Genomic DNA, 24,392 nt, shown 5'->3' on the forward strand with positions numbered 1-24,392 from the left:
TCAAATCTATTTTTGAGATGGTCTCTAAATTCAGGCGGGATATACTCAGGGTCATATTTTGGCTCCCATGGACTTGCTCTGATTTTCTTCAGTTTCAGCTTGAACTTGCATATGAGCAATTGATGGTCTGTTCTACAGTCAGCCCCTGGCCTTGTTCTGACTGATGATATTGAGCTTTTTCATCATCTCTTTCCGCGCACTCTGTATCCTCCTCCTATTCCTGACTCTCCTTCTTCCTCTGTTGCTCCAGGTAAATAGAGACCAATTGTTGTGCCCTGATTTTTTTAAAGACCCAACTATTGTATTTGTTGATTCTCTCTACTGTTATTCTTTTCTCTATATTATTTATTTCTGCTTTGATCTTTATTATTTCTTTACTTCTAGTAGTTTAGGTTTAGTTTCAGCTTCTTTTTCTAGTTCCTCAAGTTGTAGAATTAGACTATTTGTGATCTTTCTTCTTTTTTAACGTAGGAATTTATTGTTAAAGATTCTCCTCTGAGGACTGTCTTCTCACCATTCCATAACTTTTGGTATGATGTGTTTTCATTTTCATTTATCTCCAGGCATTTTCCAATTTTACTCTTGATTTCTTCCTTGACCCAGTAGCTGTTTAATAGTGTGTTGTTTAATTTCCATGAATGTGTGTGTTTTCCAGTTTTGCTTCTACTGTTAATTTCTAATATTATTGCTTTGTGGTCGGAGAAGATACTTTGTATAATTTCAGTCTTTTTAAACTTTTTGAGACTTGTTTTGCGGTCTAGCATATGGTCTGTTCTGGAAATTGATCCATGTGCACAGGAGAAAAATGTGTATTTTTCTGATCATGGGTGGCGTGTTCTATATATGTCCATTAGGTCTATTTGGCTTATGGTATTATTTAAGTCCTTTATGTCCTACTGGGGCCCTAGTGACATTGTGGTTAAGCGTTTGGTTGCTAACCAAAAGGTCAGCAGTTTGAATCCACAAACCGTTCCTTGGAAACCCTGTGGGGCAGTTCTACTCTGTCCTATAGGGTCGCTGTGAGTCAGAATCAACTTGACGGCAGCCAGTTTTGTTTTCATTTTTTATTTTTAACGTCCTTGCTGATCCTTCTAGATGTTCTCTCCAGAATTGAAAGTAGTGCATTGAAGTCCCCAACTATTATTGTGGACTTTACTATTACTCCTTTCACATCAGTATTTTTTCATATATTTTAGAGGATGCAACCATATCAAATATTTATGCACCCAAGGACAAGGCTGCAACATACATAAAACAAAGTGTAACAGCATGGAAAAGTGAGCTAGACAGTTCCACAATTATAGTAGGAGACTTCAACACACCACTTTTGGCAAAGGACAGAATATCTAGAAAGAAGCTCAGTAATGACATGGAAGATCTAAATGCCACAATCAACCAACTTGACCTCATAGACATATACAGAACACTTCACCCAACAGCAGCCAAATATACTTTCTTTCCCAGCACACATGGAACATTCTCTAGAATAGACCACATATTAGGCCATAAAGCAAGCCTTAACAGAATCCAAAACATCAAAATATTATAAAGCATCTTCTCTGAACTTAAGGTCATAAAAGTAAAAATCAATAACAGAAAAAGCAGGGAAAAGAAACCAAACACGTGGAAACTGAACAATACCCTGCTCAAAAACGACTGGGTTATAGAAGACATGAGGGATGGAATAAAGAAATTCATAGAACCCAATGAGAATGAAAATACTTCCTATCAGAACCTTTGGGACACAGCAAAAGCAGTGCTCAGAGGTCAATTTATATCAATAAATGCACACATACAAAAAGAAGAAAGGGTCAAAATCAAAGAATTAGCCCTACAACTTTAACAAATAGAGAGTATGCAACAAAAGAAACCCTCAGGTACCAGATAAAAGGAAATAATAACATTAGAGCAGAATTAAATGAAATAGAGAACAGAAAAAACAATTGAAAGAGTTAAGAAGACCAAAAGCTGGCCCTTTGGAAAAATTAACAATATTGATAAACCATTGGCCAAACTGACAAAAGAACAGTAGAGGAAGCAAATAACCCGAATAAGAAATGAAATAGGTGATATCACAACAGACCCAACTGAAATTAAAAGAATCATATCAGATAACTATGAAAAACTGTACTGTAACAAATTTGAAAATCTAGAAAAATGCATCAGAGAAAAAATAAATGAAATAGAGAATAGAAAAACAATAGAAGGAATCAACAAAACCAACAGTTGGTTCATTGAAAGGATCCAGAAAAATCGATGACCCACAGGCAAAACTCACAAAAGAAAAACAGGAGAGGATGCATATAGCCCAAAAAAAGAAATGATATGGGGGACATTACAACAGACCCAAGTGAAAAAAAGGGACCATAACAGAGTCCAATGAAAAGCTGTATTCTCCCAAATTTGAAAACCTAGAGGAAATGGACAAATTTCTAGAAACACACTACCTACCCAAATTAACACAAACTGAAGTTGAAAATCTGAACAGACCTATAACTAGAGAAGAGACTGAAAAGGTAATAATAAAAAAAAAACCCAACAACAACAAAAAAAGCCCTGGACCAGATGGCTTCACTGGAGAATTCTACCAAATGTTCAGAGAAGAGCTTACACCAGTACTACTCAAATTATTTCAGAACATAGAAAAGAAAGGGATACTTCTGAATTCATTCTATGAAACCAGCACAACCCTGATACTAAAACCAGGCAAAGTCACCACAAAAAAAGTAAATTACAGACTATTATCTCTCAGGAATATAGATGCAAAAATTTTCAACCAAATTCTAGAGAATATGACTCAGCATCATATAAAAAAATAATACAAACCAACCGAGTGGGATTCATACCAGGTATGCAAGAATGGTTCAACATTGGAAAATCAATCAACGTAATCCACCACATAATTAAAAAAAATCACATGATCATCTCAAGCAATGCAGAAAAGTCATTCGACAAAGTCCATCACCAGTGCCTGATAAAAACTCTCGATAAAATAGGTATAGAAGTGAAATTCCTCAACATAATAAAGGTCATCTATACAAAACCAACAGCCAACATCATTCTTAATAGAGAGAAGCTGAAAACATTCCCCTTTAGAAGAGGAACAAGACAAGGATGTCCTTTATCACCACTCCTATTTAATATTGTGCTGGAAGTCCTAGCTAGAACAATAAGGCAAGAAAAAGACATAAAGGGCATCTAAATTGGTAATGAAGAAGTAAAACTGTTCCTATTTGCAGATGATATAATACTATACACAGAAAACCCAAAAGACTCAACAAGAAAACTAGTGGAGCTAATAGAAAGATTCGGCAGAACAGCAGGATACAAGATAAACATACAGAAATCAGTTGAATTACTATACACCAATAAAGAGAATGATGAAAAGGAAATCAGGAACACAATACCATTTATAACACCCCTAAAAATATAAAATACTTAGGAATAAGTCTAACAAGGGATGTAAAAGATCTATACAAAGAAAACTACAAAACATTACTGCAAGAAACCGAAAGAGAATTACATAAATGGAAAAACAAACCATGCTCATGGATAGGTAGATTCAAAACTGTGAAAATGTCAGTTCTACCCAAAGCCATCTACAAATACAATGCAATGTTGATCCAACTAGCAACAGCATTCTTAAAAGAGATAGAAAAACTAATCATTAACTTTATATGGAAAGCAAAGAGGCCCCGGCGTCGTAAAGCACTACTGAAGAAGAATAAAGTAGGAGGACTCGCACTACCTGACCTCAGAACCTACTATACACCTACAGCAGTCAAAACAGCCTGGTACTGGTACAACAACAGATACATTGACCAGTGGAACAGAATTGAGAACCCAGATGTAAAATCCATCCACCTACTGTCACCTGATCTTCAAAAAGGGCCCAAAGACCATCGAATGGGAAAAAAAGACAGTCTTTTTAACAAATGGTGCTGGCAAAACTGGATGTCCATCTGCAAAAAAATGAAGAAGGACCCGTACCTCACACCATACACAAAAACTAATTCAAAATGGTCAAAGGTCTAAATATAAAACCAAAAATTATAAAGATCATAGAAGAAAAAATGAGATCAATGCTAGAGGTCCTAATACATGGCATTAATTTGATACAAATCACAACAACACAGAAATTCCAGAAGACAAGCTAGATAACTGGGATCTTCTAAAAAATTAAACACTTATGCTCTTCAAAAAATTTCACCAAAAGAGTAAAAAGAGAACCTACAGACTGGGAAAAAAAAAATTGGCTATACCACATCGGACAAAGTTCTAATCTCTAAAGTTTACGGGAAAATCTAACACGTCTGCAACAAAAAGACAAATAATCGAATAAAAAAGTGGGCAAAGGAAATGAACAGACACTTCACCAAAGAAGACATTCAGGCAGCTAACAAGCACATGAGGAAGTGCTCACGATCACTAGCCATTAGATAAACGCAAACCAAAACCACAATAAGATACCATCTCACCCTGATACTACTGGCAGGAATCAAAAAAACAGAAAATAACAATTATTGGAGAGGCTGTGGGGAGATTGGAACTCTTATGCACTGCTGGTGGGATGCAAAATTGTACAATCGTTTTGGAAAACAATATGGCACTTCCTTAGAAAGCTAGAAATACAAATACCATATGATCCAGCAATCCCACTCCTAGAAATATATCCTACAGAAATAAGAGTCGTCACATGAATAGACATATGCACACCCATGTTCACTGTAGCATTGTTCACAATAGCAAAAAGATGGAAACAACCTAGATGCCCATCAACAGATGAATGGATAAACACACAATGGAATACTATGCAACCATAAAGAACAATGACGAATCTGCAAAGCATCTCACAACATGGATGAATCTGGAAGGCATTATGCTGAGTGGACTAAGTCATTCACAAAAGGACAAATATTGTATAAGACTACTAGTATAAAAGCTCATGAAAGGGTTTACACACAGAAAAAAAATCTTCCATGGTTATGAGAGAGGGGAGGGTCGATATGGAAAAACACTAAATAGGTCATAGGTAAGTGGTAACTTTGGTGAAGGATAAGAGAGTATACAGTACTGGGGAAGCCAGCACAACCTGTACAAGGCAAGGTCATGCAAGCTCCATAGACACATCCAAAATCCCTGAGAGACCAAATTATTGGGGCAAGGGCTGTGGGGACCATGGTCTCGGGGAACATCTAGCTCAACTGGTTTAACATAGTTTATAAAGAAAATGTTCTACATTCTACTTCGGTGTGTGGCGTCTGGGGTCTTAAGAGCTTGTGAGCAGCCATCTAAGATACTCCAGTGGTCTCACCCCATCTGGAGCAAGGGAGAATGAAGAAAACCAAAGAAATAAGGGAACGATTAGTCCAAATGACTAAGGGGCCACAACTACCATAGCCTCCACAAGACTGATTCTAGCACAACTAGATGGGTCCCCGCTACCACCACCAACTGTTCTGACAGAGATCACGATAGAGGGTTTCAGACAGAGTTGGAGAAAAATGTAGAACAAAATTCTAACTCAAAAAAAAAAAAAGACCAGACTTAATGCTCTGACAGATAATGGAGAAACCCCAAGAGTATGGCCTCTAGACACTCTTTTAGGTCAGTACTAAAGTCACTCCAGAGGTTCACCCTTCAGCCAAAGATTAGACAGGCCCATAAAACAAAATGAAACTGAACGGGCACACCAGCCCAGAGGCAAGGACAAGAAGGCAGGAAGTGACAGGAAGGCTGGTAACAGGGAACCCAAGATCAAGGAGGGGAGAGCGTTGACGTGTCATGGCTTTGTCAACAAATGTGACAAATCAACATGTGTACTAATAGTCTAATGAGGAGCTAGTTTGTTCTGTAAAACTTCATCTAAAATACAATTTTAAAAAAATTAAAAATAAAATATAGATCTGTACATCTGCCATTTCCCTTCACTGAAATCTACATTTATTCACGATGTACAGCCTCTTATTGCTTTTATATGCACAGTCTTTCTTCAGCAAGACTCACCCTCTTTACCTGGCTTCCTGGATCTCAGGCTCCCTAAGGTTAAAGATAGAATATCCACAGGCTACATTTGACACAGGTTGAAGTTTCTCTGAGGGAAATTCAGCTTATTTTCAGCTCACCTCCTGTCTCTCAGACACTGGCAATAGTGGGCACAGAGATTTTGGTGGAGGTCCTACTTCGTAGTTATTAAAGAAATCTAAGACAATTTTCTTTAGGTAAATGTGGAGAATCCCCATGTGTTCTGCTTCAGATTAAAGATCCTGAGACCCTTCTCAGGCATGTTCCAGTTCCCAGTGGTACCCTTTTTATGTCTGCAGTCACAGGTGTCCTATTTTCTTATCCTATCTTAGGTTACTACTATAGACCCTATTTCTAAGGATGTTGTTTCATTCCTAGGACATTGCTCCCCACATTTGCTATTGTATAAGAATGAATATCCACAATATTTTGTTTCATAGGATTTTTTGCTTTATTGTTCTCAATGAGAAAAGTACCAAAAATTGGATTTCGACAAAGACAACTCCCTCAGATATTATCAGATTCTGCAAATTGAATCTAATTCTTTTCCTCCATGCCCATTAAAAAAAAAAAGTTGCTGTCGAGTCAATGCCAACTCATAGCAACCCTATAGGTCAGAGTAGAACTGCCTCATAGAGTTTTCAAGGAGCGCCTGGTGGATATGAACTGCCAATCTTGTGGTTAGCAGGTATAGCTCTTAACCACTATGCCACCGGGTTTTCCAATGTCAGACTGATTGAATATTCAAAATGGTCCTCGATGTTCTCCTTATATGTTGTTTCATGTAACTAGGGAGAAGTGAAAGCTGACCTCCCCATCACCACCATTGCATATATATCCAAAATCCTCTCTTTTCCCCTCAGAAATTCTAGATTCTTAGAGCCTTAATTTTAAGATCTGCTGAACAACAGCTCCAGGAAGCATGACTTTGCCCCATTGAAATTCTAGTGTCTGTGTCATTGACCTGTTAGGAATACCTAGTCCTGGGGACCAAATATCACATAGTGTTTCTCTTTCCTTAAGCACATGGGGTAGGGAGAAGTGGCATGAAGTAATTCAATCAATGCCTAATGGAAGTGTTTGCACGCATGAGACTTAATTTGAAAGTTTTGTAAAAAAAAAAAAAAGTGACTTTCAACCTAACCAACTGACTGAAATTTTGCCATTATGTATTTTCTAAGAGAAGCTGCTTGCCCACTGCAACAGTAGGAGTGAGAAGCTTCCCTTTACTCTGATCATTATTTGAAATAGTGTCTGCAACTCTATTTCAATAGGCCTCTGAAGACACAAGCTTCCTGTTGATTACATGGAGATTTTAACTGACCCTGAACCTAAGGTACCCATTCAATTTTGAAGAGACCGTTTGTGCATGCAGGTGACTGGACCCTCCATCTGAACATATTCTTTATGACAGGATGTATACAAATGTCACAAGGTCCTCAAAACTAACTTGGAGGTAGTTTGTGTGTCTTGGCTCCTACCTGTGGAAGTATAAGGAGTGGTCCATTAACACCTCACAGAGTGTATTTGTCCCTAGCCCCTTGATTTCCTATATGCCCTCCTAGTCATTAATATGCGCTTCTGTGCCCTCCCACACCCCACCTTTGCCCCCATCCATTAAAGTGGTTTGTCCGTTAAAATGTCTGCTGATTTATGATCCTAAAGTCTTTCTACACTGCACGTTGAATGCACATTATACAAGATGAATGTCTTGGACTGGGAAAGGTCAGTTGGAATGACAGTGACAAAAAAGGTTGTAGTCATCAGTCACAAAGAAGAGAGAAAAGAACAAACATAAGAGGAATACGGGAGGCAGAAAATGTGGGGAAGGTCCTTTTGGCAACTTATCACCTTCCTAGCATTTTCGCCCCTTTGGACAGCTGAGGAGAAGGCCATGAGATACAGGCCAGTTGGATCACAAATCTATAAGTGCAGAAAATAGATACATCCAGACTGAAAAAAGAAATGAACAATTCTGGTATCTATTCATTCTTTATTTCACTGCTTTACAAAAAAGGTAATAAAAAACAAAACATTCAGAATAGAGCCTGAGTTTTACAGTCTTCATTTTTACACATTTAATTTGGTCAACCTAGATTACTACTCCATGCCTGGCTGTTGCCATCCCAGATTTTCTGGGCAAAAATTAATATTATTTAAGCCACTAAATTTTGGGTAATTTGTTAGAACAGCCACAGGAAAAGAATACAGACCAGGTGGGGTTTATCCCAGGTATGCAAGGCTGATTCAATATTCAAAATCAATCAATATAATCCCTACCATATTAACAGAACAAAGACAAAAAATCACATGATCACATTAATTGATACAGAAAAAGCATTTCACAAAATTCCACACCCATTTGAAAAAAAAGGAAGAAAGGTTAACTCCCTCGACTTTATAAAGAACACCTACAAAAACCTACAACTAACATTATAGTTAATGGTGAAAGACTGACTACTTTCTCACTAGGATTTGGAACAAGAAAATAATGTCCCCTCACAACACTCCTATTCAACATAGTGCTGGAAGTTCTAGCTAATGCAATAAGGCAAAAAAAGGAAATAAGAGGCATACTTGAGAAGGGAAGAAATAAAATTGTTCCTATTTGCAGATGAAATAATAGTTTATGTATAAAATCTCAAGGATTCCCCCTTAAATTAATACCATTTATGATAGTACCAAAAGTATGAACTACTTAAGGATAAAATTGTCAAGTTACAAGATCAACATAAAATTTTTTAAAAATTGTATTTCTATACATTATCAAAGAACATGTGGAAACCAAATTAAAAATATAATACTATTTAAAATCACTCAAGAAAATTAAACACTTAAATTTAAAACTAACAAAACATGTACATGATTTATATACCAAAAACTAAAAAAAAACTAATGAAACAAATCAAAGAAAATGGAAACAAAAAAACAGCTGCCATCGAATCAATCCCAACTCATGGTGATCCCTTGTGTTTCAGAGTGGAGCTGTGCTCTACAAGGCTTTCAATGGCTGTGATCTTTTGGAAATAGATTGCCAGGACTTTCTTCAGAGGCTCCTCTGGGTGGATTCAAACCACCAACCTTTTGGTTAGTAGCTGCATGCTTAACCAGTTATGCTACTCAGGGAAATCAAAAAAGACCTACATAAATGGAGAGACATATCATGTTCATAGATTGGAAGATTCAATATAGTAGACATCAGTTTTTCCCAAAATTATGTGGAGATTTAACACAATTCCTGTCAAAATCCCAACAAGGATTTTGTAAATATAAACGAGATAATTCTAAAATTCATATGGAAAGGAACAGGAATAGCTAAAACAATTTTGAAAAACAAGATTAAAGTGAGAGAAGCCTCTATACATGACTTCAAGATTTATTATATAGCAACAGTAATCAAAACTGTATGACACGAGGCGGGGCCGAGATGGCGGACAGGGTGGACGCTACCGCGGATCCCTCTTGCAACAAAGACTCGGAAAAACAAGTGAATCGATCACATACATAACAATCTACGAACTCTGAACAACAAGCACAGACTTAGAGACAGAAAACGAACAAATATGGGCAGACAGCGACTGTTTTCAGAACTAGGAGCCAGCGTACCAGGCAGGTGACCTTCGGAGCCAGATCTGGGGCAGAGCCCAGGGGGGCAGACGGCACAGACAAGGGGCCTAGCCCTACCCCCCCGAACCCATCCCAGGAGAGAGTCTAGCTGGTTGGCGTGGGATCTTGGAGCCGGGAGAGCAGCGTCCCAGCTGGGGAGCCGTCCCGCCGGGAGTTTGGCGGGAAGCGGGCGGGGCGCGAGCGGGGGGGGGTCAGCTATGTTTCCCTAAAGTGACCCTGGGGCGGGGCCCACACGTTTGTGTGGGGGGACACCCACCCAGTTCACGCGTGTGGAGCGGCGCACCGCAGGGAGAAGTCCCTGGGAGGAAGTGACAGGTCTTGGAGCAGGGAGAGCAGCGTCCCAACCGGGGAGCCGCCCTGCTGGGATTTTGGCGAAAGCGGGCGGGGCGTGAGCACGGGGTCCAATTATATTCTCCTGAATTGACCCAGGGGGCGGGCCCACCTGGTCGTGCGGGTGACGCCCACCCAGTTCATGAGAGCGGTGCGGCGCACCTGAGGGAGAAGTCCCCGGGAGGAAGTGACAGGTCTCGGAGCAGGGAGAGTAGCGTCCCAACCGGGGAGCCGTCCCACCCGGATTTTGGCGGACGGGGGTGGAGCGTGAACGCGGTGATCAGGTCTATATTCTGTGGTGCTACACTCCTACCTCTCTGATCCCTCCCCCACCCTCCCCAGGTGGCTCCATTAACATCCGAATACCCGGAGCCAGAGGGAGAATTCAGACAGGGATCTGACTGCATTTTTTTAGCTGATTACCTGGAAAATCTAGCTTCCCAGTGATGGCTCGGAGACAGCAGTCCATATCAAACCACATAAAGACACAGACCATGACAGCTTCTCCAACCCCCCAAACAAAAGAATCAAAATCTTTCCCAAATGAAGATACAATCCTGGAATTATCAGATACAGAATATAAAAAACTAATTTACAGAATGCTTAAAGATATCACAAATGAAATTAGGCTAACTGCAGAAAAAGCCAAGGAACACACTGATAAAACTGTTGAAGAACTCAAAAAGATTATTCAAGAACATAGTGGAAAAATTAATAAGTTGCAAGAATCCATAGAGAGACAGCATGTAGAAATCCAAAAGATTAACAATAAAATTACAGAATTTGACAATGCAATAGAAAGTCAGAGGAGCAGACTTGAGCAATTAGAATGTAGACTGGGACTTCTGGGGGACCAGGGAATCAACACCAACATAGCTGAAAAAAATCAGATAAAAGAATTTAAAAAAATGAAGAAACCCTAAGAATCATGTGGGACTCTATCAAGAAGGATAACTTGCGAGTGATTGGAGTCCCAGAACAGGGAGGGGGGACAGAAAACACAGAGAAAATAGTTGAAGAACTCCTGACACAAAACTTCCCTGACATCATGAAAGACGAAAGGATATCTATCCAAGATGCTCATCGAACCCCATTAAAGATTGATCCAAAAAGAAAAACACCAATACATATTATCATCAAACTTGCCAAAACCAAAGACAAACAGAAAATTTTAAAAGCAGCCAGGGAGAAAAGAAAGGTTTCCTTCAAGGGAGAATCAATAAGAATAAGTTCAGACTACTCAGCAGAAACCATGCAGGCAAGAAGGGAATGGGACGACGTATACAGAGCACTGAAGAAGAAAAACTGCCAACCAAGGATCATATATCCAGCAAAACTCTCTCTGAAATATGAAGGAGAAATTAAGATATTTACAGATAAACACAAGTTTAGAGAATTTGCAAAAACCAAACCAAGACTGCAAGAAATGCTAAAGGAGATTGTTTGGCCGGATGACCAATAATATCAGGTACCAGCACAATACAAGGTCACAAAACAGAACGTCCTGATATCAACGCAACTCAAATAGGGAAAGCACAAAAACAAACAAATTAAGACTAATTCTAAAAAATAAATAAATAAATAAACAAAATAATACACATAACAGGAAATCATGGAAATCAATAGATAAATGATCACAATAATCAAAAACAGGGACTAAATATAGGAGGCATTGAACTGCCAGATGGAGAGTGATACTAGGCGATATAGAAGGATACAAGTTAAGTTTTCCCTTAGAAAAATAGGGGTAAATAATAAGGTAACCACAAAAAGGAATATCAATTCCATAACTCAAGAAAAACGTAACGACTCAACAAACACAAAGTTAAACATTATGAAAATGAGGATCTCACAAGCTACTAAGAAAAACGTCTCAGCACAAAAAAGCATGTGGAAAAATGAAATGGCCAACAACACACATGAAAAGGCATCAAAATGACAGCACTAAAAACTTATTTATCTATAATTACACTGAATGTAAATGGACTAAATGCACCAATAAAGAGACCGAGAGTCACAGACTGGATAAAGAAACACGATCCATCTATATGCTGCCTACAAGAGACACACCTTAGACTTAGAGACACAAACAAACGAAAACTCAAAGGATGGAAAAAAATATATCAAGCAAACAATAAGCAAAAAAAAAGAGGAGTAACAATATTAATTTCTGACAAAATAGACTTTAGACTTAAATCCACCACAAAGGATAAAGAAGGACACTATATAATGATAAAAGGGACAATTGATCAGGAAGACATAACCATATTAAATATTTACACACCCAATGACAGGGCTGCAAGATACATAAATCAAATTTTAACAGAATTGAAAAGCGAGATAGACACCTCTACATTTATAGTAGGAGACTTCAACACACCACTTTCGGAGAAGGACAGGACATCCAGTAAGAAGCTCAATAGAGACACGGAAGACCTACTTACAACAATCAACCAACTTGACCTCATTGACTTATACAGAACTCTCCACCCAACTGCTGCAAAGTATACTTTTTTTTCTAGTGCACATGGAACATTCTCTAGAATAGACCACATATTAGGTCATAAAACAAATCTTTGCAAAATCCAAAACATCGAAATATTACAAAGCATCTTCTCAGACCACAAGGCAATGAAGCTAGAAATCAATAACAGAAAAACTAGGGAAAAGAAATCAAATACTTGGAAAATGAACAATACCCTCCTGAAAAAAGACTGGGTTATAGAAGACATCAAGGAGGGAATAAGGAAATTCTTAGAAAGCAACGAGAATGAAAATACTTCCTATCAAAACCTCTGGGACACAGCAAAAGCAGTGCTCAGAGGCCAATTTATATCGATAAATGCACACAGACAAAAAGAAGAAAGAGCCAAAATCAGAGAACTGTCCCAACAACTTGAACAAATAGAAAGTGAGCAACAAAAGAACCCCTCAGGCACCAGAAGAAAACAAATAATAAAAATTAGAGCTGAACTAAATGAATTAGAGAACAGAAAAACAATTGAAAGAATTAACAAAGCCAAAAGCTGGTTCTTTGAAAAAATTAACAAAATTAATAAACCACTGGCTAGACTGACTAAAGAAATACAGGAAAGGAAACAAATAACCCGAATAAGAAACGAGAAGGACCACATCACAACAGAGCCAAATGAAATTAAAAGAATCACTTCAGATTACTACGTAAAATTGTACTCTAACACATTTGAAAACCTAGAAGAAATGGATAAATTCTTGGAACAATACTACCTACCTAAACTAACACATTCAGAAGTAGAACAACTAAATAGACCCATAACAAAAAAAGAGATTGAAACGGTAATCAAAAAACTTCCAACAAAAAAAAGTCCTGGCCCAGACGGCTTCACTGCAGAGTTCTACCAAACCTTCAGAGAAGACTTAACACCACTACTATTGAAGGTATTTCAAAGCATAGAAAAAGACGGAATACTACCCAACTCATTCTATGAAGCTACCATCTCCCTGATACCAAAACCAGGTAAAGACAATACGAAAGAAGAAAATTTTAGACCTATATCCCTCATGAACATAGATGCAAAAATCCTCAACAAAATTCTAGCCAATAGAATCCAACAACACATCAAAAAAATAATTCACCCTGATCAAGTGGGATTTATACCAGGTATGCAAGGCTGGTTTAATATCAGAAAAACCATGAATGTAATCCATCACATAAATAAAACAAAAGATAAAAACCACACGATCTTATCAATAGATGCAGAAAAGGCATTTGACAAAGTTCAACACCCATTTATGATAAAAACTCTTACCAAAATAGGAATTGAAGGAAAATTCCTCAACATAATAAAGGGCATCTATGCAAAGCCAACAGCCAATATCACTCTAAATGGAGAGAACCTGAAAGCATTTCCCTTGAGAACGGGAACCAGACAAGGATGCCCTTTATCACCGCTCTTATTCAACATCGTACTTGAAGTCCTAGCCAGGGCAATTAGGCTAGACAAAGAAATAAAGGGTATCCGGATTGGCAAGGAGGAAGTAAAGTTATCACTATTTGCAGATGACATGGTCTTATACACAGAAAACCCTAAGGAATCCTCCAGAAAACTACTGAAACTAATAGAAGAGTTTGGCAGAGTCTCAGGTTATAAAATAAACATACAAAAATCACTTGGATTCCTCTACATCAACAAAAAGAACACCGAAGAGGAAATAACCAAATCAATACCATTCACAGTAGCCCCCAAGAAGATAAAATACTTAGGAATAAATCTTACCAAGGATGTAAAAGACCTATAAAAAGAAAAGTATAAAACTCTGCTACAAGAAATTCAAAAGGACATACTTAAGTGGAAAAACATACCCTGCTCATGGATGGGAAGACTTAACATAGTAAAAATGTCTATTCTACCAAAAGCCGTCTATACATATAACGCACTTCCAATCCAAATACCAATGTCATATTTTAAGGGGATAGAGAAACAAATCACTAATTTCATATGGAAGGGAAAGAAGCCCCAGATAAGCAAAGCATTACTGAAAAAGAAGAAGAAAGTGGGAGGCCTCACTCTCCCTGATTTCAGAACCTATTATACAGCTACAGTAGTCAAAACAGCCTGGTACGTACAACAACAGGCACATAGACCAATGGAACAGAATTGAGAACCCAGATATAAATCCATCCACGTATGAGCAGCTGATATTTGACAAAGGACCAGTGTCAGTCAATTGGGGAAATGATAGTCTTTTTAACAAATGGTGCTGGCATAACTGGATATCCATTTGCAAAAGAATGAAACAGGACCCATACCTCACACCATGCACAAAAACTAACTCCAAGTGGATCAAAGACCTAAACATAAAGACTAAAATGATAAAGATCATGGAAGAAAAAATAGGATCAACCCTAGGAGCCCTAATACAGGGCATAAACAGAATACAAAACATTACCAAAAATGATGAAGAGAAACCAGATAACTGGGAGCTCCTAAAAATCAAACACCTATGCTCATCTAAAGACTTCACCAAAAGAGTAAAAAGACCACCTACAGACTGGGAAAGAATATTCAGCTATGACATCTCAGACCAGCGCCTGATCTCTAAAATCTACATGATTCTGTCAAAACTCAACCACAAAAAGACAAACAACCCAATCAAGAAGTGGGCAAAGGATAGGAACACACATTTCACTAAAGAAGATATTCAGGCAGCCAACAGACACATGAGAAAATGCTCCCGATCATTAGCCATTAGAGAAATGCAAATTAAAACTACGATGAGATTCCATCTCACACCAACTAGACTGGCATTAATCCAAAAAACACAAAATAATAAATGTTGGAGAGGCTGCGGAGAGATTGGAACTCTCATACACTGCTGGTGGGATTGTAAAATGGTACAACCACTTTGGAAATCCATCTGGCGTTATCTTAAACAGTTAGAAATAGAACTACCATACAACCCAGAAATCCCACTCCTCGGAATATACCCTAAAGATACAAGAGCCTTCACACAAACAGATATATGCACACCCATGTTTATTGCAGCTCTGTTTACAATAGCAAAAAGCTGGAAGCAACCAAGATGTCCGTCAACGGATGAATGGGTAAATAAATTGTGGTATATTCACACAGTGGAATACTACGCATCGATAAAGAACAGTGACGAATCTCTGAAACATTTCATAACATGGAGGAATCTGGAAGGCATTATGCTGAGGGAAATGAGTCAGTTGCAAAAGGACAAATATTGTATAAGACCACTATTATAAGATCTTGAGAAATAGAAAAAACGGAGAAGAACACATACTTTTGTGGTTACAAAGAGGGGAGGGAGGGAGGGAGGGAGAGGGCTTTTTATTGATCAATCAGTAGATAAGAACTGCTTTGGGTGAAGGGAAAGACAACACTCAATACAAGGAAGGTCAGCCTAATTGGACTGGACTAAAAGCAAAGAGGTTCCCGGGATAAAATGAAAGCTTCAAAGGTCAGCGGAGCAGGGGCTGGGGTCTGGGGAACTTGGTTTGAGGGGACTTCTAAGTCAATGGGCAAAATAATTCTATTATGAAAACATTCTGCATCCCACTTTGAATTGTGGCGCCTGGGGTCCTAAATGCCAACAAGCGGCCATCTAAGATACATCAATTGGTCTCAACCCACCTGGAGCAAAGGCAAAGGAAGAACACCAAGGTCACACGACAACCAAGAACCCAAGAGACAGAAAGGGCCACATGAACCAGAGACCTACATTATCCTGAGACCAGAAGAACTAGTTGGTGCCCGGCCACAATCAATGTCTGCCCTGTCAGGGAGCACAACAGACAACTCCTGAGGGAGCAGGAGACCAATGGGATACAGACCCCAAATTCTCATAAAAAGACCATACCTAATGGTATGACTGCAACTAGAGGAATCCCAGAGACAATGCTCCCCAGAACTTCTGATGGCACAGGACAGGAACCATCCCCGAAGACAACTCATCAGGCATGAAAAGGACTGGTCAGCGGGGGGGAGAGAGATGCTGATGAAGAGTGAGCTAATTAAATCAGGTGGACACTGGAGAGTGTGTTGGCAACTCTTGACTGGAGGGGGGATGGGAAGATAGAGAGAGAGGGAAGATGGCAAAATTGGCACGAAACGAGAGACTGAAAGGGCTGACTCAATAGGGGGAGAGCAAGTGGGAGAAGGGAGTAAGATATATGTAAACCTACATGTGACAGACTGATTGGAATGGTAAATGTTCACCTGAAGCTTAATAAAAATTAATTAAAAAAAAACCTGTATGACACTGGTGGAGGGAAATATACACAGATCAATGGAACAGAATAGAGAGCTCATAAATAAGCCCACACAAGAATTGCCAACTGAATTTTTTATACAGGTGCAAAAGCAATTCAATAGAACGATAACCTTTTCAACAAGTGGTGCTGGAGCTCTTGGATATTCATAGGGCAAACAATGAACCTCAATCTGAAACTCACGACTTATACAAAAAGTAACTCAAAATTTATTATGGACATAAATGTGAGACATAAATCTATAACATTTTAGAAGAAAATACAGGAGAAAATCTTTGGTACCTAAGGTTTTGTGAAGAATTTTTAGACATGACACCAAAAGCATCAAAATTAAAACTTTTAGTCTGTAGAAGACTCTGTTAAAAGAATGAAAAAACAAGCTACAAACTAGTAGAAAATATTTTCAGAACATACATCCAACAAGAGACAACCAAAAAAAACAAAACAAAACCTGTTGCCCTCAAATATTTGAACAAGTGACAAATATTTAGAATATCTGAAGAATTCTCAAAGTTAAATAATAAGAAAAAAACTATTAGAAAATGGGAAAAAAGGCATGAGAGGATATTTCACTGAGGAGTATATCTGCATGGCAACTAAATATAAGAAATGATGTCAACATTATTACCTCTCAGGGAAATGCAAATTATGACCACAATCAGATATCACTATTTCTGTATCAGAACAGCTAAAATAAAAAACAGTAACAATAGGAGGATTTGGGGACGATGGCAGTATAAACAGATCATTTTTCTGACCCTCCCCCACAAATACAACAAGAAATACAACAAGAAAATGGTGCTCGACCTTGAGGGACTCTGAATCAGGGAACAGAGGACAGCAACTGGGAACTGCAGACAGGTAAGAATCAATGAGTCAATGACAAGTTGCATACAGTAGGAAAATTGCTTCTCTTACCATCCCTGCCCATCCCACCAGCCACATGGGCCACTGGCTGCTATGAAATGGGGAAGTGTCCCAGCAATAAGAGCCTGCTTCCGTAGCCACCACACCCCTTGCAGAGACAGGATTCCAAGCTTCTGCTCTAAAATCAACAAGGAAGAATTCCCTGGGGGTCCAGTCAGAGAATGCCAGTCCCTCCCCCACCCAACAGCTGTCAGCTACCAGGCTGCTAAGAATTCCTACAGAAGGCTCTCTGCGGTACAGGCTGTTCTCACAGCCAGCACTCTCCCCGCCTGACTGCCCACCCCATAGTTCCGGCCTCCAAAACCAACAGGACAGATCTTCTTGAGGGTCAGTTCAGGTCTGTCTGCCCCTACCCCTTTCTGGTCAGCACTGAGAACTTCTGACTGAGGGTGCTGTGAGCTAGGAAGCAGGCAGCTTGAGTCAAGCCCTCATCTAATGTCAGCATAGTACTGGTAGGGCTCTGAAAGCAACAAGGCAGACCTCCCTGGGGGTCCATTCAGACCATGCCAGCCCCTCCCTGACACAATAACTGTTGGCTTCCAGGCTGCTGTGAACTGCTACAGAAGGTAACCTGCAGTGAAGCTAGGAGGCAGGTCACTTAAGTGGAGACTTCTTCCCAAACCAACACAGGGCTGCTGGGGCTCTGAAATCAGCAAGACTGATCTCTTGGAGGTCAATCTTGGGAGTGTCAGCTCCTCTTCCTCTTGAGATAGGAAGGTATGCTTCTGTGTTCCATAAAGCCAGCTCAGATATAAGCAGCCCCTACAGAGCAGAGAAAGAAGCCTCAGGAAAAACTTGAGGCCAACACCCAGACCTGCAGGGGGTTCACTGGGTGTGTGCTCTCTCACTGAAAATGTTGTAGAAACAGAGCAGGGAAGGAAGTGATAACCAGAGAGAAAGGACTGTGCCCCCCAGGTGGACAGACTGATTTTTGCAAAATACCTCACCTAAATGGCTGCACACGTGGTGGAAATATTGGTCACTGTGTGTTCTCTGATGTGTTTAGGAGATATTGAAAGTTGAAAATGAAGATCTGGAACTTTTGAGTCCTGGTTAAATCAGGAAGTGAGAAAGAGCTATGGCAAAAAGGGAGAGAAAGAGGTAAGCAAATGCTGTCTGACCACCTGAAAGTTTCTTGTAGAAAGTAATGCAGGTAAAAACACCAAATACTGGGGGGAACTGAGTAGGTTGACACCCTCAAAAATTCCAATAACCCAACAAAATAATCACAAGACACTCAAAGATAAAAGAAATGATGCCCACCCAAATAAACAAGATAAAGAAAGTGAAATCACATCTATAGAAGCCTGGATAATGAACAGAATGGAAGAATATAATACAACAATGTTAAGCATAAATAAGGGAGAACATACATAATCCATAAAAAAGATTTTAAAAAAGAGATAGACACTCTAAAAAGAAACCAAACAGAAATATTGCAACTAAGAGTGACAATAACTGAAATGAGAAACACAATGGAAAGATTCAACAACAAATTTAATCAGGCAGAAGAAAGAATCAGAGAATTGGAGGCTAAGATGGTCATAATTACAGAGGCTGAAGAGCAACAAGAATGGAGGCTCAAGATTGCTGAGCACAGTTTAACGGAATTATGGGAGAACATCAAGAGAAGTAATATACATATCACAGGAATTCCAGAAGGGGATGAGAGAGAAAAAGGGGCTGAAAAATATTTGAAGAAATAATGACAGAAAATTTCCCAAACCTGACAGAGGACAGAACAAAAAAATCCAAGAAGCTCTAAGAACTCCAAGCAGGATAAACTCAAACACATCTACAATGAGACACATTATAATCAGGCTCTCAAAAAGTAAAGATAAAGAGAGACTCCTGAAAGCAGTGAGAAAGAAGCAGTCACATATAAAGAATCCCCAGTAAGATTACATGCTGATTTCACCTCAGAAACATTGCAGGCCAAAACATGATGGAATGATATATATATATATAGTGCTGAAGGAAAAAAAAAACCTGTTAACTAAGGATACTATTCTGATCAAAATTTTCCTTCAAGAACGAGGGTGAAGTTAAAACATTCTCAGACAAACAGAAGTTGAAAGAGCTCATATCCACTAGATAAGCCCTACAAAAAAAAATGAGACCTGCAGATGGAAGAGAAAAGAGAGTAGAAAATAATTCAAAGCCATATATATAAAAAGAAAGATCTCTATTAAAGGTAATTGCATGGACAAGTACAAGGACTAGTAATAAATTATTCATGGTTGAAAATTCTAATGGTTTTGTCCTTCATCTTTTTAATGACAAATGTACAAAAAGCATGCATAAAATTATGCTACAGGGCACATGACATATAAAGATGTAATCAGTAATGACAACAAAATGGGAAGGGAATGGCATAGGTGTAGAATTTCTCGTATGTTAATGAACTTAAGTTGGTATCAGCTTGGTGTTATAAATGCAAGATGTCAAATGTAATATTCATGGTAACCACTAAGAAAATGTTTTTAAAACATACACAAAAGAAAGAAGAAGGGAACCAAAATGGCTCACTACAATAAACCAACAAAAACACAAATGCAGGTAGCATTAAAGGTAAAAGAAAAAGAAGGCTTAAGACACACAAAAAACAAAAAGCAAAATGTCAGAAGTAAGTCCTTTCTTATCAGTAAATGGAGTACATACTCCAATAAAAGGGCAGAGAATGCCAGAATGAATTAAAAAAAAAAATACATGATCCAACTATATGCTATTTACAAGAGACAGACCTTAGAAACAAGGAGAAAAATAGGTTGAAAGTGAAAGGACAGGAAAAATATTCCATGCAAATAAAATACAAAAGAGAGTTGGGGTGGCACTCTTAATATTAGACAAAGTAGATTTTCAGACAAAATCTGTTAGAAGAAATAAAGATGGATATTATAAAGTGATAAAAGGGCCAATTCACCAAGAAGATTTAATACTCATAAATATATATGCGCCCAAAATAGGCACACCTAAATATATAAAGCAAACACTGATGTAACTGAAAGGAGAAATAGACAGCACTACAATAATAGTTGGAGACTTCAACACACCACTTTCAAAAATGGGCAGAACATCTAGAAAGAAGACCAACAAGGAAAAGGAGAATCTGGACAACATCATAAAACAAAACTAGCCCTAACAGACAAATATGGAATGCACCACTCAACAACAGCATAAAATACATTCTACTCCAGTGCACATGGATAATTCTACAAGATAAACTACATGTTAGGTCTGAAAGTAAGGCTCAATAAATTTAAAAAGACCGAAATCACATGAAGTATTTTCTAGGACCACAATGGAGTGAAACTACAAATAAGTAACAGCAAAAAAAAAAAAAAAAAACCTAGAGAATGCAAAAGTATATGGAAATTTAAAAAGCACACTATTAAACTACCAATGGATCCAGGAAAAAATCAAAAGAGAAATCACAACTTCCTTAGAGTCAAACGAAAATGAAAGCACAATACACCAAAACTTATGGGATGCAATGAAGGCAGTACTCAGAGGGAAACTTATAGCAATAAATGCCTACATGAAAAATCAAGAAAGATCACAAATTGACAGTCTAACTCTCCAACTTGAGGAATTAGAAAGGGAAGCACAAACTAAGCCTAACCCTACCAGAAGAAAAGAAATAACAAAGGTTAGAGCAGAAATAAATAAAATAGAAAGCAGAAAAACAATAGAGAGAATTGACAAAACCAGAAGTTGGTTCTTTGAAAAGATCAGTATAATTGACAAATATTTAACTATACTGACAAGGAAAAAAAGAGTAAATGCAAATAACCACAACAAGAAATGAAAGTGCAGACATTACAACTCACTTGATAGAAATAAAAAGAATTATGACAGAATAGTATGAAAAACTATACAACAAAACTGGATAACATAGATAAGTGGATAAATTCTTAGAAGCACACAACCCACCTAAACTGACTCAAGAGGAAATAGAAAATCTCAACAGACAAATGACAAGTGAAGAGACTGAATCATTGATCAAAAACCTCCCAACGACAACAGCATTAGAAAATCAATCAGAAGAAGGGAAAGAACCACATGCTCATCCCTATTGACGCGAGAAAAGCATTTGATAAAATCCAGGACCCTTTCTTGATTAAAAGCCTCAACAATACTGAATTGAAGGGAAGTTCCTCAACGTGATTAAGGCCATCTATGAAAAACCAACAGCCAAATTCATACGTAATAGAAAAAGATCGAAAGCTTTTCCCTTGAAATTGAGAACAAGTGTGCCGACTCTCACCACTCCTATTCAATATTGTGTTAGAAGTCCTAACCAGAGAAATAAGACAGAAGATATAAAAGGTATCCAAATTGGAAAAGAAGTAAAATTTTCTCTGTTCCCAGATGACATGATCCTATATATACAAAATTAAAAAGAATCCACAAGAAAATTTCTAGAGCTAGTAGAGGAATATAGAAAAGTTGCAGGGTACAAGGTCAACAAACAAAAATCAGTTGGTTTCTATGTACCAGCAATGAGAAATCCAAAAACAATTTGATTTACAACAGCATTGAAGAGAATAAAATACCTAGGAATAAATTTAGCCAGGGATGTGAAAGACTTACACAATGAAAATTATAAAACACTGCTAAAAGAGATTAAAGAAAACTTAAATGAAAACATATTTCATGTTCGTGGATTGGAAGATTAATACTGTTGAGATGTCAATACTACTCAAAGTGATCTATAGATTCAATGCAATCTGATCAAAATCCCAACTACTTTCTCTGTTGAGATAAAAAATCCACTCTCCAACTATACATGGAATGACAAGTAGTCCCAAATGGCTACAGCAAATTTGAAAGAGAAGAACAAAGTAGGAGGACTCACACTCAAAACATATTATACAGCTGCAGTAATCAAAAGAGCCTAGAACTGGTATAATAACAGACACACAGACCAGTGAAAAGAACTGAGAGTCCAGAAATAAACCCACACATGTATGGTTAACTGATTTTTGGCAAGGGTGCTAAGTCCATTTGGTGTGGAAAGAAGAGTCTCTTCAATAAATGGTGTTGAAGATTTCCACATGAAGAAAAATTAAACAGGACCTATGTCTTACACCACACACAAAAACAAATTCAAAATGTAAGGACCTAAGTGTGGAAACGAAAATCATAAAATTCTTAGAAGAATATACACGGGCAAGGCTGTCGGGCTTAGCTTTTAACAATGGATTATCTAATAAGAAAAGCAGGAACAGCATAAGACAAAATAAATAAATGGGACATCACAAAAATTAAATGCTTTTGTTCATCAAAACTCTTTACAAAAAAAGTGAAAAGACAAGCTACTGAATGGGAGAGTATCTTCAGAAACCATATATTCCATAAGAATCTAATAAACAAAATACATGTAAAACTTCAACTTAACAAAAAGACAAATAACCCAGTAAAAAATGGGCAAAGGACTTGAATGGACATTTCACCAAAGAAAATATTCAAATGGTCACCAAATGCATGAAAAGAAGATGCTCAATATCATTACCCATCAGAGAGATGCAAAACAAAACTGCAATCAGATACCATTTCACTCCCAGAATGGCTGAGGAGCCCTGGTGGCACAGTGGTTAAGAGCTCGACTGCTAACCAAAAGGTCGGCAGTCCGAATCCACAAGCCCATCCTTGGAAACCCTATGGGGCAGTTCTATTCTGTCCTGTAGGGTCACTATGAGTCAAAATTGACTCGTGAGCAACTGGTTTTGTTTGTTGTTTGTTTTTTGATAGGACGGCTGAGACAAAAAACAAAAAAAGCAAAATACCAAATATTGATGAGAATGTGGGGAAATTGGAACCCTTACACATTCATGGTGGGAATGCAAAATGGTACAGCCATTGTGGAAAAAGGTACGGAGATTCCTCAAAAAAAAAAAATATAGAACCACCATATGACCCAGAAATCTCACTGCTAGAAATATATTCAAGTGACTTGAAAGCAGTGTCATGAACTGATGTATGCAGTGCTCATTGCAGCACAATTCACAATACCCAAAATGTGGAAACAACCTAAATGGCCATCAATGGGTGAATGGATATGTGGTACATACAAACAATGCAACATTATTCAGCAGAAAAAGAAATAAAGTCCTGATACATGCTACAACATGGATGGAGTTTGAAGACATTATATTGAATGACAAAGGAGGTAGTTGTTCATGGAGGCAATTAGCCACAACTTCCGTTTCCTCTTCCTGCTTTTGACTCTCCTTCCTCTGTTACTCCAGGCAAATAAAGAACAAGTGTTGTACCTTGGATAGCCACTGGCAAGCTTTTAAGATCCCAGGCACTACGAAACTAACTAGGAGGTAGAATAGAAGCACTAAACACCATATTAGGCCAATTAACTCGGATGATCCATGAAACCATGACTCTAAACCTCCAAACAACGGAACCAAATCCCATGAGATGTTTGGTTATACATAAGCAGCCTCAGGAACTGCTCTTTTTTTTTTTTTGTCATTGTCGTAAAAATGTATATCACACAACTCTTGCCAATTCAGCTTTTTTCAGGTGTACATCTTGTTGACATCAATAACATTAATAGGCTGTGCAACCCTTACCCTTAGTCAATGTGAATTTTCCATCATCAAAAACAGAAACTCAGTGCACCATAAGCAATAACTGCCATTTTCCCCCTCCCTCCCGTCCCTAGTAACTACTAATCAACTTTGGTGTCTATACA

The sequence above is a fragment of the Elephas maximus genome, chromosome X, assembly GCF_024166365.1.
Source record: "Elephas maximus indicus isolate mEleMax1 chromosome X, mEleMax1 primary haplotype, whole genome shotgun sequence".
Lineage (NCBI taxonomy): Eukaryota > Metazoa > Chordata > Mammalia > Proboscidea > Elephantidae > Elephas > Elephas maximus.